The sequence below is a fragment of the Macaca mulatta genome, chromosome 17 (assembly GCF_049350105.2).
Source record: "Macaca mulatta isolate MMU2019108-1 chromosome 17, T2T-MMU8v2.0, whole genome shotgun sequence".
Lineage (NCBI taxonomy): Eukaryota > Metazoa > Chordata > Mammalia > Primates > Cercopithecidae > Macaca > Macaca mulatta.
Window position 1 is genome coordinate 33,384,823 of NC_133422.1, and position 17,354 is coordinate 33,402,176.

The window sequence follows — 17,354 nt, forward strand, 5'->3', positions numbered from 1 at the left end:
GGGTTTTCACAGAGCCAAGGCTTTGTGCAGGATTTTTATTTGTAGCTGAACTCTTGTCCTTGGTTTCACAGTAGAGTATATTATAAAAGTATTATTGGTGTTGATGCTTAGGCTGCAATACAGGAGATGGTCCTTATATGTAATGGCTGGTAGGTAGACTCTTGCTCAGCCATGGGATTCCTCTATATTTCCTGGCATTGGCCACTGGGCTACCTCCCATTTCTCTGAGAGTGTAAGCGTCTCTCCTCCTGGAGTTCTGGCTACCTGCAGATCTCTGCTTAGGTCTTCTAGGTTGCTCACTGCAGCCCTGGGTCATGATCCAGCTTTTTGCTCCCTCCCTAGCTTGGGGTAGCAGAGGTGGGGACCTTGGCAATGGCAATGGTAGAGGGCTTTTCACTTGTCTCTTGGGGCTTCACCGCAGATAAACACAGAGCTGCTGCTAATTGGAGCTGTTGGCCCAGGGTTGGATCGTGGTTTTGCAGGCTCAAGCCAAGGGCCCCTGCCTGGTGACAAGCAGGGAGGAGCAGGGGGATTGCAAGAAACACATTCTGGCCTCTTCTTTTTTTTTTTTTTTTTTTTTTTTTTTGAGACGGAGTCTTGCTCTGTCACCCAGGCTGGAGTGCAGTGGCCGGATCTCAGCTCACTGCAAGCTCCGCCTCCCGGGTTTACGCCATTCTCCTGCCTCAGCCTCCCGAGTAGCTGGGACTACAGGCGCCCGCCACCTCGCCCGGCTATTTTTTTGTATTTTTTAGTAGAGACGGGGTTTCACTGTGTTAGCCGGGATCGTCTCTCGATCTCCTGACCTCGTGATCCGCCCGTCTCGGCCTCCCAAAGTGCTGGGATTACAGGCTTGAGCCACCGCGCCCGGCCGGCCTCTTCTTTATAGGGTGTCTACAGCATGCTAGGAGCATGAATAAAGCACTCAGGCTCTTTGTTCCTTCCCCAGCCTGTGGGTAGCAAGGACAGGTATGGCTGCAGCAGCCGTGTCAGAGGAGCTGTCAGATACCCCTGGGAGCTTCACCCCAGAGAGACAAAGAGCTGCTATGGGAGAGATGCTGCACTATGGGCCCAAGCTGGGGGCTCTGCCTGGTGAAGAGCACGGATTCAGGGGTTCACGGGGAAGAGAGACTGGACTCCTCTCCATATGGCAGCTGTGGTGTGTTGGAGGTGCCAGCAAACCAATTAGGGTCTATTTTCTTCCTGCAGTGTGAGGGCAGCAAGGGAAGTACTGCTACACAGCAATGGTAGAGGCCCTGTGGGTTGTCTCTGGGATTTCCTCCCCGGAGAAACACAGGACTGTCACCAATTGAAGGGCTCAGGCTGGGGGCAGCATGACTTGCTGGGGGTCCAGATTGGGAATCCCTGCCCAGTGAGGAGTAACAGGAGCAGGAGCCCCCATGGAAAATAGTGTGACTTATTTTCCTTAAGGCAGCTGTGGTGTGCTGGAAGCCCACAATAGTTTTTAAGCTCTTTGCTCCCTCCCTAACCTGAGGGCAGTAGGGGTGGGGAATGCAGAAGCAGCAAAAAAAGCAGCCTGCCTGTTACCTCTGGGAGCTCCATCTCAGAGAATTGCAGAGCTGCTACGGGTCCAAGTGCTCAGGCAGGGGTGGGGTGGATGCGCTGGGGTCTCAAGGCATTGGGCTTTGCCTGGTTAGGTGTAACCGAGGCGATGCTTGCAGATTGTAGCCTCCTCAGCACAAAGGATGCAGCCCTGGAAGTATGTGAGAGAGCCTGGACTCTTTTGATGGCAAAGAAACAGCAGCTAGTGCTGGGGTGCTCAGGAATCCAAGGCCCTTGGGGATCCATATGTGCCTGAGCAGAAGCTCTGCACAGACTCCATGAAGCTCTCTGTGTCACTACAGAGGCCCCAGGGGAAGGTGGTCGGGGGGATTCCCTGTGCCCAGGATTGCAAAGGTCTATGACAGAAATATGGATCCCTAGGGGTTCTCTCTCACTCATTTTCTGCAGTGGGGAACCTCACTTGCCTCCCTGCCAATCCCGGCAGAGTGGCTGTGCTGTGTCACTCTTCTCTGGTCTCTGTGGGTTTCCTTGCTTCCTTGATGACTCCCAATGTGTCCTCCTGGATAATCTAGGTGAACAGTTAGTGTGTACTGGCCACCCCATCTCCTTTCTGTGAGAGCAGCCCACACTAGCTGCTTCTAGTCAGCTACCTTGACATGGATATTTCTCTCCTAGAATCTTTTTGATAGAAGGATAACATTTCCTTTAGGTAGATACTCAGTACTGAAATTGCTGGATAGAACAGTAGTTCTATTTTTATTTCTTTGAGAAGTCTCCATACTGTTTTTCATAGAGGTGGTACTAACTTACATTCCCACCAACAGTGTATAAGCATTCCTTTTCTCTGCATCCTAAACATTTTTTTCTTTTTACTTTTTCATAGCAGCCATTGTGACTGATGTAACATGATATCTCATGTTTCTAATTTGCGTTTCTCTGATGATTAGGAATGTTGAACATTTTTTTCATAGATTCTTGGCTACTTGTACGTCTTCTTTTGAAAAGTGTCTACTCGTGTGTTGCCCACTTTTTAATGGAGTTATTGTTGGTTGAGTCTTTGAGTCTCTTATAAATGGATATTATTTCCCTGCTTCATGCACAATTTGAAATATTTTCTCCAATTCTTCAGATTTTCTGTTCACTCTATTGTTTCTTTTACTTGTAAGAATCTTTTTAGTTTAATTAAGTCTCATTTGTCTACTTTTGTTTTTATTGTTTGTTCTTTTGATGTCAGAGTCAGGAAGTTTTTGCATAGACCAATGTTAAGAGGCATTTTCCCTAGGCTTTCCTCTGGTATTTTTATAATTCCAGGTCTACATGTAGGTCTTTAATTCATCTGGAGTTGATTTTTGTATATGTTGAAAGATAGGGGTCCAGTTCCATCCTTCTGCATATGGCCATCCTATTTTCCCAGCTTCATTTATTGAGTAGGGTATCCTTTCCCCAGAGTATATTTGTTGACTGTGTTGATGATCAGGTGGCTGTAGATATGTGGCTTATTTCTGAGTTTTCTCCTGTGTTCCATTGATCTATGTGTCTATTTTTATACCAGTACTATGCTGTTTTGTTTACTATAGCTTTGTAGTATAATTTGAAGTCAGTGATGCCTGCAGCTTTATTCTTTTAGCTTAGAATTGCCTTTGGCTATTCTAGCTCTTTTTTGATTATATATAAATTTTAGGATTGTTTTTCCCAATTTTTTGAAAAATGACATTGGTATTTTTATAGTAATTTCATTGAATCTGTGGATTGCATTGGGTGGTATGTTCATTTTATATTAATTTTCTTACTCATGAGCATGGGATATTTTTTCATTAGTTTGTGTCCTCAGCAATTTCTTTCGTCAGTCTTCCATAGTTTTCTTTACATAGATCTTTCAATTCCTTGGCTGAATATATTGCTAGGCTGTTTATTTTTCCATTAAATAAACTTATTTAGCAGAGTGATATGATCAAATACACAAGATTGTTCATTTTTTTTAATATGAGTGTGAGAAAAGCAGGTAAAAATGCCTAGTAGGTATTCTTGGTTGATTGGTTTGATAGCAGTACCGCTAACTGAAATTCATACAGGAGAAAGAGAAGAGAAAAAAGAAATAACTATACATTATTTAGAAATGTTATGTTTGAGGTTCTTGTGGAACTTTTAGTGAGGAGTTTAGCAGAAATTCAGATAAACAAATATTAAGTTTGGGAGAAAGGCCTGGGTTTGAACTAAAGCTTTAAAATCAACTTGTAGTTGGTACTAAAATCTATGGTAGCATATTAATTTGTTCAAAAATATTATATAATATGTAATTATTGTGTACTAGGTATCCTTTAGCTAAGGATAAAAAGGGAATCAAACTCATATTACCCCTGCCCTAAGTGTGCTGTTACTCTGTTAAGGATGAAAACACAAAGTAAATAAATATGATTTGGGAAGTGTGATAGATCATATGATGTATTAGAAGTTTAAAAAATGCATGTGACAGGATCTCATTCCTATCTATGGATAAATAGTTCTCCATTGTGCATATGTACCACATTTTCTTTATTCATTTGTCTGTTGATGGACACTTAGATTGATTCCAAATCTCAGATATTGTGAAAAGTGCTGCAATAAACAAGGAAGTGCAGATGACTCTTCAATATACTGATTTCCTTTCTTTGGATATATACCTAGCTGTGGAATTGCTGGATCATATAAATTATATTTTTAGTTTTTTGAGGAACTTTAATACCGTTCTCCATAATAGCTGTCCTAATTTACGTTCCCACTAATGGCGTATGATTGTACCCCTTTCTCCACATCCTTGCAAGCATTCCTATTTCCTTTAAATTGTGTGAACTGAGAGAAATCGAGCATAGTCACGTGGGGGTGGGAGAAACCGTGACACACAGCACCTTACTCACCACCAGAGACATTTGGATTTCAAATGAAAGCAATGAGAAATCATTACAAAGTTTAGTTTTTAAGTTTTAAGTGAAATGGTAATACGCTAAAAAGTGATATATTGCTCTTGTTATTAAACAGAAAAGTGGATCAGCAGAGAGCAGGAACATTGTCCTAACATCGTTCCTGAATTCTTGATCTACATGTTCATGATAACTTACGAAAAACTCACTAATCATAGCAGAGGTAGCTTATATGGAAGAAATTGAGACTCGGATAATCTAAATTACTTAATAGGCAAGTTATTGATCTGGCATAAAAATTCAGGACTTCTGATCTGTATTTCAGTGATTTTACTGTGGGATGGATTACCTTCGGTTCTCTGAAAAATGTCTTTACTTCTGTGTATTTCCATAGTTTACGTCTGTTGTTCCACACCAAAAAACCTTCCTTCACCAGAACATTTTGTTGAAATTTTCTAAGACAAAGATCAACTGCCAAGAAACAGTTTGAACTCAGGTCCTGTGGAACAAAGGTTGTGGACAAGACAAAGCTTGAACTTCAGCAGCAATCCAGACTGTCAGCAAGATTTCAAAATAATTTTCAAAATTTACAATCATGAGTACTAATCACCATAGGGTAGAGTTGTCATTAACTATATGGACATTGACAGATAATATTAGCTGGGCACCTCAACTTAGGTGCAATCAACTAAGGTGCAAAATCATCAACATTTTCAGTCAAGAACATTCATAGAAGTCAAACCAATGGCAAAAATATTGTCTTCAAAGAACCATATACATTCAAATATAATAATTGTAGCAAATATAAATTGACTGCTTCATATGTTATAGCACTTACGTACTTTCTTTAATAGGCACTATTATTATCCTTATTTTATAGATTTCAAAAGATCTAGGACACACAGTGTTCGAGTAATTTGCTAAATGTTCACACTGCTTGAAATCACCAGTTCTAGGATTTGAACCACAGCTGCCTGGGCTTCTCTCTGTCCCTGTATACTTCAAAACAATATTGTTGAAGCATAACATTATAAATGGTGTTTGTCTTTATATTTTAATTATTAAAAGTTACTAAAATTCAGAGCAACCAAATTTAAATAGCTACAGCTTATTTTTTTTTTAATTCTGCCATCAAAACATATAGTTTTATATTTATTTGTACAGAGATTTGTAAGACATAAAACGTTATTGTAGTTTCAGAACACAGGACAGTGTTTCTTATCTTCATATACAGTTACAACTGTTATTCAGTTATAAGTACTAAATAGTCCCTTATCTTAATAAATGGCTGTCAGTGTTCAAGGACACAAAATTATTATGTCCATATTGTCTACAATTTTAGATTGATTTCCGGTCATTATATTGTTTGTTTAGTTTATAATCTGTTGCATGAGTTAGTAAGTATGACAGCTGCCTGATTTGATCTAGGGGGAAAAACAGCATTCTGTTAAAACTGTACTAGTGAGAGAAAATAAAATATTATAATAAACTTCTTACATCAGAAGGATATAAAGATCCTAAGGTACTATAAGGACCTAAATAAACATATTACCCATAAATTAGATATATTTTAGGTATAACTTTATTTAAATAATTAAAACAGATGTATCAAAAAGCTCTAGTAAGAGTCCTAAGGGAAAAATCATTTCCATTTGCTGCCTTATTACCAAATTTATGTGAATTCTATAAAAGGTGAGATACTTTACATGTTGGTTTGTACACATATTTTAAACATATTAATAAGTATTTTCCAAGGAGGTAGTTCTTTCATAGTATCATAAAGGAGAAAATAACCTTTTTATAGTTTACTTTTTATTTAACTATAGTTAAGTTTATCAATTCCATTTTGGTACAGAAAATAATTGCAGACATTTAATAATGAGTTAACTTTCTCTAGGCCATTGCTTTATGTGTGTTAACTCATTTAATATTCACAATAACTTTATGAAATTGGTGTCATTATTAACTCATTATATAATGAGGAAACTGAGATATAGAGAACAGAGGCAAATTTCTCAAGGTCATACATTTAGTAAGTGGATGAGTTGAGATCTGATTGTAGGCTGTTTTCTGAGTCAGATATTTTAACTACATTAAACTGAAGTATATATATTTCTCCAGGAGTTAATGGAAACCTGCTTTGAAGAGGCTAATATGTAAATTACACAAGGAGAATCCTTTTTTAAACAATAAGTACATATTTTATGCAGCAATGCTTTTATCACATTTTAGAATATGTACTGTCTTAGTTCATTTGTACTACTTTAAAAAATGCTCAAAACTGGATAACTTATAAAGAATAGAAACTTATTTCTTATAGTTCTGGAGGCTAGAAGTCCAGAATCAAGATGCTGGCATCTGGTGTCTGGTGAGGACCTTCTTGCTGCATCTTCACAGGGTGGAAAATGCAGAAAGTACAAAAGGAGGATAACCATGTCCTCATATGGCAGAAGAGTGGAAAAGCAAGAGAGCTTCAACCTCAAGCCGTTTACTGAGAGTGCTAATTATATGAATGAGGTTGGAGCCCTCATGACTTAATCATTTTTAAAAGGCTACACCTCAAGTTTCAAATGAATTTTGGAAGGGACACCATCATTCAAACCATACCATGTGTCATAAAGGTTTTTGTTTTTCTATGTTGAAGAAAAATTCCAATAAGTGAAAAATTCTGCAAGGAAGACATGTTCTTCAGTTCTTATCAATTTAGAGGTTAATTTTTTAAATAAAGATGAATATACACTAATCTGTTAGTCAAAGTTAATTCCAAGGGGTAGAATTATATTGCATGACAACAGTGAGGGAGACCTTAACATGTGAATGTTTTTGTTTTGTGCCATTTGCATTTTTACAGTAACCACTTTAATTTTGTATTTAAAACAAGACAAAAAGGTTAAAAATTCCAGGCAGGGACAAGGAAGAAGTGCCATAAGTGGCAGTTTTATTTTATGGATAGGAAAATGGCTATTAAGAGAGGGTAGGTAAAATACTCAGCATCATCTAACTCTAAAGTCCACTGACTTTTCATGTAAATTGAAGAACAGAAAAGAAAGCAAGCAAGTAATTTAGATTTAGAAATTCAGCCTTGGGCTCTATTAGCTGCATAACTTGTGTTAAACGCTATGATACAATTAAGATTCCTGCCCTAAACTTTTAACAGGCAGGAACTCTGTCATATTTACCTCTATCCTAAAACAACATTTGGCCCATAGTTAGAATTCAGTAGCCATTGAAGTTGAATGAATTGAACAGAATGATTATTTATATTCAAGACAATAATAATTTTCCATGAAAATACATTTACATATCTCTTAGTTCCATCTCACACTTTTAGGTTAAGAATCCAATTTTTTCTTGAAAGGAAAATAGGTCATTCAGTAATCCATCATTTGAAATGAAAATAAACAAATAATTGTCATTGACATACAGCCAACCAGTTTTTAAATTAGTGGGAATGAACAGTGGCCCTCTTATTCTGTAGCATCTAGAATTCTTATAAACTTTCAAAGGAGTCAAATGTTTCAGAGTATTATTTTCTTCTTATTTTTCTCTCTTCCTACCTCTTTTCAGCTTTCCGTTTATCTCCAGTGCTCATCCATAAAACTCAATATGAAAATAAAGTTTTAAATAAAGGAATGAGGATTACCATGCAGCATAACATATTTCAATTCCCTTCCCCTATACTAAAAATCTGAGCATTGGTAGTAACTTCAAGTGTCTTGGGCTTAAGAAATATGTCATATTAACTCCCTTAATGTGGCCTAACATGAGAACAATAGTTTATTCTTAAGTAATTATATGTGAAGAAAGGAAACTATAATTAAACAAACAGAGAACCCCTTGATCTGTTATTAATGATTTTTAAAGAATATTTTGAAAGTCATGGCAATTCCTACCCTAAAACTAATTTTAAAATCAGGCAGTTTCATATATTGTGTAAGAAAATTTGTATAACACTATTTTTAAAGCTATGTCAGCATCCTGATTTTCCTATAATTATCTTCCTCTTTCAATATCCATTATCTTTGTATGCCTAGGGTTCATGCTTAACGAATCAAGCTATAGTCATAAAAATAGAAACACATTTTAGTGACTGTTGCTATTACACTAAAAATACATTTGGATCTATAAGATTTCACAAATTCAGGACTCTTTCCCAATATCATATGTCTTGAATTTCCTACAATTGAGCAAAATAATAGTTCTGCATTGCCTTTCTAATTAAAGAGCAGAAAGTTAATAGCTTTGGACATCTCTGCAAAATGAGTAAATGTGTCCCCCTGCCTTGACACTTCCTCCAGCATTGATTTGGAAACACTAAATGTATTTTATTTTGTGGAACCAGAACACGAAAATCCACCTAGTAATTGTTTTCCATTGATATTCCCTCGGAGTTTGCATTTGTAGGATAAGAATTGGCATTTATAATTTAAAGTCAGTCAAATTATAGAATTTGTAGACTGAAGCTCTTTATTTTTATTAGTATAACCTTACAAAGTGATGGGATGATTTTGTACAGCTTATTCATTTGTCTCTTATTTCAAAATTAATTAAATAAGAACTACTTTGCCTATAGAACAGAACAGGAGAAGTTTCTTGAGCACATTTAAAAAAATACATTTCTCAAGCCTGTAATCCCAGCACTTTGGGAGGCCGAGACGGGTGGATCACGAGGTCAGGAGATCGAGACCATCCTGGATAACACGGTGAAACCCCGTCTCTACTAAGAAATACAAAAAACTAGCTGGGCGAGGTGGCGGGCGCCTGTAGTCCCAGCTACTCGGGAGGCTGAGGCCGGAGAATGGCGTGAACCCGGGAGGCGGAGCTTGCAGTGAGCTGAGATCCGGCCACTGCACTCCAGCCTGGGCTACAGAGCGAGACTCCGTCTCAAAAAAAAAAAAAAAAAAAAAAAAAATACATTTCTTAGAAAACTTATTTTGACACTTTAAGACCAAGGCACAACTAAGAAATCAACTTTACATTAAATATTTTAAGGGAAGATCATCTAAATGCAGGCTTCAGGTCTGGTCAGCAGGACAGCTCCCCCAGATTTGTAGTGAACTTAGGAACTTTTGCCTTCACATAGGTGTTGGAAACATGAATAATGCCCTTTATATTGATTATATGCCATCAAGAAAAAAGTAAGGGTAGTGCGGGTGTGGGCAATGAGATGAAGCAGTGGCAGAGGTCAAACTGCAGATAAATGAAATATCAGTCAGCAGTCATATGCTCTCTCTTTCTGAGATTTAGAGTATAGACCTTCCCTGAGGGATGCTGAAATCAGAGAAATTCACACTGCATCTGTCTCTCAACATTCTCTATAAATTATAATTAATATACAGATAAAACCAGGCTTAAAGAAACATGGAGGTTATTTACACTTAAAGAAAAGAGAAGTTATAAAAAGTCAAGCCAAAATGCTATACGGAAGTTGGCAAAGAATGATTTCATAAACATTGCTCTGATACTTGGCTTGTTGATGGTATGTGGTTTGGGGGATTCTCTCCTTTCCCTCCCCCTTTTTTTCTCATTCTGTGAGATTCAGGTAGAATTTGGAACAGGAATAATTATTTCATTAAATAAAGGCATCTAATATATAGGACAAAATATTCTGGAGTCATAATTGATGGACTTCTCTTCATTGACTGTAATATCTATGCATAGTCGGTGACTCACAATCTTAGTCTTCAACCATGACCTGTATATTGAGACCAGACATAATACTCTCAACACACTCTGCAGTAAAGTCTTTATTATCCATCAGGGTTTTTTTTCCTTGTCTTCCTATCTCTGTTATTGACATCATTATCTACTTTTATTTTGGTCTAAGCTACAAGAGATAGTTGCTTTTCACTTTGTACTGCTATCTCCCCATTATCTTGTACAACCATTGGAACAATGGTCTATTTGTGTTGAGTCTCTAACTTCTCTTTTTCTTCTTTTGGGTTGCTATTATCACACTGTATCTTGTCACAATCTCCATAACATACTACTGTAGTCATCTCCAAAACCATGAAGGAAAAAAGAGTAAACAAGGAGAGTAATGACATTATGTCTTTCACAAAGATAATAATAATAATAAAAATAATAATTATTATTATTACACTTTAAGTTCTGGGATACAGTCTACAATGTGCAGGTTTGTTACATAGGTATACACGTGCCATGGTGGTTTGCTGTACCCATCAACCCATCACCTACATTAGGTATTGCTCCTAATTCTATCCCTCCCCTAGTCCCCCACCCCCTGACAGGCCCCAGTGTGTGATGTTCCCCTCCCTGTGTCCATGTGTTCTCTTTGTTCAACTCCCACTTACGATTGAGAGCATGCCGTGTTTGGTTTTCTGTTCCTGTGTTAGTTTGCTGAGAACAATAATTCTTTCGAAGGATAACACTTTGTTCAGAGTGGAGAGAAAGACTCAAGGCAAAAATATTTTTGTAAGTCTTGTGACTTCAACTTAAGGATATTTAAGATAGAGGTTACTATAGATTCCATCATTGTTCTCACGAAAGTCTCTTGGAGGACCCAGACACTGGCATACCTGTTCTTTTTAACAATATAGACATACCCTGGAGATATGTGTTCAGTTCCAGACCACTGAAAAAAAAGTGAATATTGCACCAAAGCAAGTAACATAATTTTTTTGTTTCCCAGTGCATATCCGAGTTATGTTTATACTATAATTTAAGTGTGCAATAGCACGTCTAAAAACTGTACAAACATTAATTTTAAAAATACTTCATTGCTAAAAAATGCTAGTGATCACTTGAACCTTCGATGAGTTATAACCTTTTTGGTTTTGGAGTGTCTTGCCTCATTGTTGATGGTTGCTGAGTGACTGGAGTGGTGGTTGCTGAAGGCTGGGGTAGCCAACACAATTTCTTAAAATAAGGCAACAGTGAAGTTTTCCGCATAGATTGACTCTTCCTTTGATAAGGGGTTTCTCTAGCGTGTAATGTCATTTGGTAGCGTTTTACCCACATAAAATTGCTTTCAAAATTGGGGTCAGTTCTCTCAAATCCTGATGCTGCTATATCAACTAGGTTTTACATATTTTAAATATTTTGTTATTTCAACAACATTCGCAGAATCTTCACCAGGATTAAATTCCAGCTCAAATAACAACTTTTATTTGCTCATTCATAGGAAGGAATTCATCATTTGTTCAAGTTTTATTCTCAGATTGCAATAATTCGGTCACATTTTCAGGCTCCACTTCTAACTCTCGTTCTCTTGATTTACACCAGAACTGCAGTTACTTCTTCCACCAGTCTTGAAAGCCCTCAAAGTCATCCATGAGGGTTGAATTGAACTTTTTACAAACTCCTGTTAATGTTGATATTTTGATCTCCTTCCATGAATCAAGAATATTCTTAATGGTATCTAAAATGGTGAATCCTTTCTGGGAGGCATTTCATTTACTTTCTCTGGATCCATCTATGGAATCACAATGACAGCTATAGCCTTATGAAATATATTTCTTAAATAATAAGATTTGAAAGTAGAAATGACTCCTTGAATCATAGGCTGCAGAATGGATATTTTGTTAGCAGACATGAAAACAACATTAATCTCCTTATACATCTCCATCAGAGCTCTTGGGTGACTAGGTGCATTGTCAGTGTAATATTTTGAAAGAGGTCTTTTCTTTCTGAGCAGTAGATTTTAACAGTGAGCTTAAAATATTCAGTAAACAATGCAAACTGTGCTGTTAACAGATGTGCTGTGATTTGATCTTTGTTGTTTCATTTATAGAGGACAGGCAGAAAAGATTTAGCATAATTCTTAAACACTGTAAATTTGCAGACTGGTAAATGATTATTGGCTTCAACTTAAAAGTCACCAGCTTCATTATCCCTTAATGAGAGAGTCAGCCTGTCTTTAGAAGCTTTAAAGCCAAATATTGACTTCTCCTCTTTAGCTATGGAAGTCCTAGACAGTATCTTCTTCCAACAGAAGGCTATTTTGTCTACATTAAAACTTTTTTGTTTAGTGTAGAAGTTCAGACAGTTCAGATAATTGATGAACAATGGATAACTTGTTGCAGCTTCTACATCAGCATTTGCTACCTCATCTGGCACTTTTATGTAATAGAGATAGCTTTTTTCTTTAATCCTCATGAAACAACTTCTGCTAGCTTCACATTTTCTTCTGAAGCTTCCTCACCTCTCTCAGCCTTCATATATTTAAAGCATTAGGGCCTTGTTCTGGATTAGGCTTTGGCTTAAGGGAATGTTGTGACTGATGTGATCTTCTATCCAGACCACTAAAACTTTCTCCATATCAGCATTAAAGCGTTTCATTTATTTAAAAGTCATTCATGTGTCCACTGGAGTATCACTTTTAATTTTCTTCAAAAACTTTTTCTTTGCATTCACAACTTGGCTACCATTTGGCATACGAGGCCTAGTTTTCAATCTGTCTCAGCTTTTGACACACCCTCATCACTAAGCTTAAATAATAGTATTCAAAAGTCAGAATACTCCCCAGCCCATAGGCTACAAAATGAATGTTATGTTAGCAGACACGAAAACCACATTTCTTTATACATCTCCATCAGAGCTTTGGGGGACTAGGTGCATTGCCAAAGTCATAGAACATAGTGAGAACTGTCACTTTAGAATGTAGTGAGAACTCTATGTCATGTGACTCTTCCTGTCACTTGAATACTTAGAGGTCATTGTAGGGTTACTTATTGACCTACTTTCAATATTGCTGTTTCTCAGGGAATGGGAGGACCAAGGAGAGGGAGAGAGACGGGGGAACAGCCAGTTGGTGGAACAGACTTGTAATATACAACATTTATTAATTAAGTCTGCCACCTTATATGGGTCTTGCTCATAGTGCCCCAAAACAATTACAATAGTTACATCAAAGATTTCTGATCACAGAATACCATAACAGACGTAATAATAGTAAAAATTTGAAATATTGTCAAAATGTGACACAGAAACATGAAGTGAGCACGTGATGTCATAAAAATGGCATTGATAGCACTATTGCAATGAGCTGATCACTCAAAGCAGGATTGCCATAAACATTCAATTTGTAGAAACTGCAGTAGCTGGGAAGTGCAGTAAAGTATGAAGCAAGATAAAAAGAGGTGTGGCTGGGTATGGTGGCTCATGCCTGTAATCCCAGCACTTTGGGGGACTGAGGCAGGCAGATCACAAAGGCAAGAGTTTGACACCAGCCTGGCCAATATGGTAAAACTCTATCTCTACTAAAAATACAAAAAATTAGCTGGGCGTGGTGGTGGGCACATGTAATCCCAGTTACTTGGGAGGCTGAGGCAGAATGGCGTGAACCTGGGAGGCAGAGCTTGCAGTGAGCCGAGATTGCACCACTGCACTCCAGCCTGGGGGACAGAGCAAGACTCCGTCAAAAAAAAAAAAAAAAAAAAAGAGATGTGCATGTATGATAACAATGATTGTAAGTGTCAACCACTGAGAGTACTCTCTGTGTATCACCCTCAATGCTAAGGTGTTTTACGTAGGTTACCACAATCAATCCTTGCAGTATCCCTATGAGGTGTTGTTAATCTCATTTTACAGATTAAGAAATTTATTTCAAGGGAGGATAAATAAATTATCCAAGGTATCACGGCTGGTAAATTTTAGAGTCCAAATCTGAAAGCAGGCTGATTCCAAAGATACCTCTTACAGTAGGAACAGCCTCTGGAACTATCCACTTTAGTTCTATTACCTCACAATTTATAGGCCTTGGGCTAATTTTATTACTATCTTTGTGCATCACTTTTCTCATCAATAACATAAGGATAATAATTTTCCCTTTATAGGGCTTACATGAAGATTAAAGTAGCATGTGTTTAGCACCAAGAACAAGGCCTAGCACATAGTGAGAGCTGTATAAAGTGTTTAAGGATTTTCATTCCACTGTCTCCCCTTCATCCATACCATATTTAGAAGTGGGGTTGAGTGGAATTGGATATGTTTAGCTTTAGAATCCTTGTCTGCTATACCTGAATCCAAGAACAGGCAGGGTAAATGGCTAAAGGGATAGGTCTTGTTATATCCCAGGTTAGATAAAACTTGTGTCAAAATCACATGATATTGAAGGTCATTATTTTTAGTTCATTAATTTAAAGATTCCACTTGATTGGCTGAAGAAACCCTCAGAGCAGAAATGGGAGTGCAAGACTAGGGAAATTGCTTTTGGGAATCTAATATTAATAATTATTACCATAGACTTTCTTCCTCATCATGTTTGGTCCTCTAAGTGGACATAGATAGAAGAGACATTCTGACCTCTTGAGAACAATATATTTTTGATGTTCCCATGTTTTAAAGAAAAATAAACATATTATCCAAAGTCACAGCAAAGGAAAATTAACAAATTCATTAATCAGAGTTCTTTTTAGTAAGATAGTTAATATGCTCATTGAAGCACAAACTCCCTATTGCTTCTGGTTTTGGAATTTGTGTTCAAATTCAAATTTTACTAATTAAAGAAAAGGTACAACATACTATTATATCAGATGAGAAATAATCATTTTATTAAAAGTATGTCTTATTTAAAACAAACAAATGATTTAATTAGTTGAAGAAAGTAGAAACAGATTCTAATTAGTGGATTTTCTGATTATTCTTTCCCATGGCCTTCGGCTGTGACGAATTAGGAAAGACTGAATAAAACAGTGAAAGGAAATCAAATTATCTCTGCTCATTTAATTTTTAAGTATTTAATAAATCTGTAAATGTTAATCTACAAAAAAAATTGTACTTATATGATTGAATTATAAATAGATAAAAAACATTTGACAGTGAAAAGAATTTCATTTTAGAAGCCAGATGATCTAAATTTTCTTTATCTGTTAGCTATAGTGTCAGCTCCTGCAGACCTCATTTTCTCATCAGGAAATGGTGACTGCCCCAAAAACCCTTCTCCTGATCCATGAATTCTTCAAGCTTTGGCTTCTGTGTCACTTTCCTAGTTTAAATCCTATTGTTAAAACTTCAAATTGCAAATGTAATTTATTTGGGGTATTTAACATCAATTTAAATTTGTAATTATTTATCTGCTGTCTATTCTTCTAATGGACTGTCAACGTTATATGATGATAAGATGAATGGTGGTCTTTTATATTATCTTTGCATATAGTATACTTTCAATTAATGTATAGACTGAAATCAAGGCTCTCAAACACAAATGCCTTTACTCTGAATATGAGACATCATAGAATTTAGAAACTAGATAAACTGGAGACTGTAGGTACCATTCAAAATTATTAAAGTTTTAAAACACCATTCATGCAAAATAATAAAGCTCTGTGGAATCATATTTTTGTGACTCCAAGTATCTGACAGTAGGTCATTCAAACACCCTAATGACAGTAAAACAAAAGAAAACAAAACAATAGGAACTAATGGAAAGTGTTCCATTAGACAAATTAGGAAAATTTGTCTGTATTGTATTTCTTATTGCCTTCTGTTATTTAATACATAATCAGTTCTTTTTTCAGTAATCTGAAATCTTCCTCCTTGGAACTATTCTTGATGAACTTGACCTTCTACTACTATCTCAAAGTATTCTTGTATCTCTATCAGTAAACGTACATAAATAATCATTTGGTTAAACATAGTTAAACTAAAAATGCATTGAGAAAATATTTATTAAAAATTATCACCTCCTTACAAATTAACACGTTTGTAATTCAGCATGGGAGCCCTTTAAATAATAAACTCTTATTACGTATTTAGATATGTAGTTATATTTACAACTTGTTTTACATGGGACTTTAAAAAAGTCTGTCTCATTTCAAAGCAAGATTCAGCTGCATTGATTAAAAAATGTGCTTCTGCAGGAGACAGAACTGCGCTTTTATTTCTTCTGTTTCATATTACAGACACATATGCTCACTGTACACTGTGGACACTCAATAAATCTAGTTGACCAAAATTGCAATACTTTTTTTTTTGAGATGAAATCTCCCTCTGTCGCCCAGGCTGGAGTGCAGTGGCGCCATCTCGGTTCACTGCAAGCTTCGCGGCCCAGGGTCATGCCGTTCTCCTGACTCAGCCACCCTGGGACTACAGGCGCCCACCCCCACGCCGGGCTGATTTTTTATATTTTTAGTAGACACGGGGTTTTCCCGTGTTAGCCAGGATGGTCTCAATCTCCTGACCTCATGATCCTCCCGTCTCGGCCTCCCAAAAGTGCTGGGATTACAGGCGTGAGCCACGGCGCCCGGCTCGAAAATTGCAATACTTTTAACCTGACTCTCAACCGTCCTTCAAACAAAACATTTAAATAATATGAAATGTAAATTAAAGCTATCAACAGGCAACTAAAACTGGAAAATATTTATCAAAAGAAAAAAAAATTCTATGCAAAAAGAATTTAGTCATTTAATGCCCTTGGCTATGTAAATTCTTCATTTCTTATTACAAAACTGGAGACAGAATACAAAACTATAAGTATAAAATCTGAACCTACGACATACTCTTCTCCAAGCTATAGATATTCTTTATAATACTAGATTTTCTTAAACTTCATTCAATACAACATTCATTTCTACCATAGATAATAAAAATGATTATGAAAATAACAGAACTGCATTGACTTAAGTATAAATGGTTTACTTTTCATTTCACAATCTTGATCCACTATGGAGAACTAAATGTGTCTATAGTACTTGTTCCCTACGTCTACTAGAAGAAGTTTGTACTCCATACTAGTCTTATCACAGAAAAAAAAAAAAAAAAGAATACAGTATAGCTAAATTTTATGTTGAACTTAGGGCTTTTAAATATAATTTATGATACCATAAACATAATTATTATCAAAACAAATCCTGTCACTTGCAGAAAAGATGAAGAAATTCTGCAAATCATCATCTAAAATAAAGCCCAAGATAATTCAGCTTTGTCAGAGACGATATCCTGAAAAATTAGAAATAAGTATAAAATAGACTATCT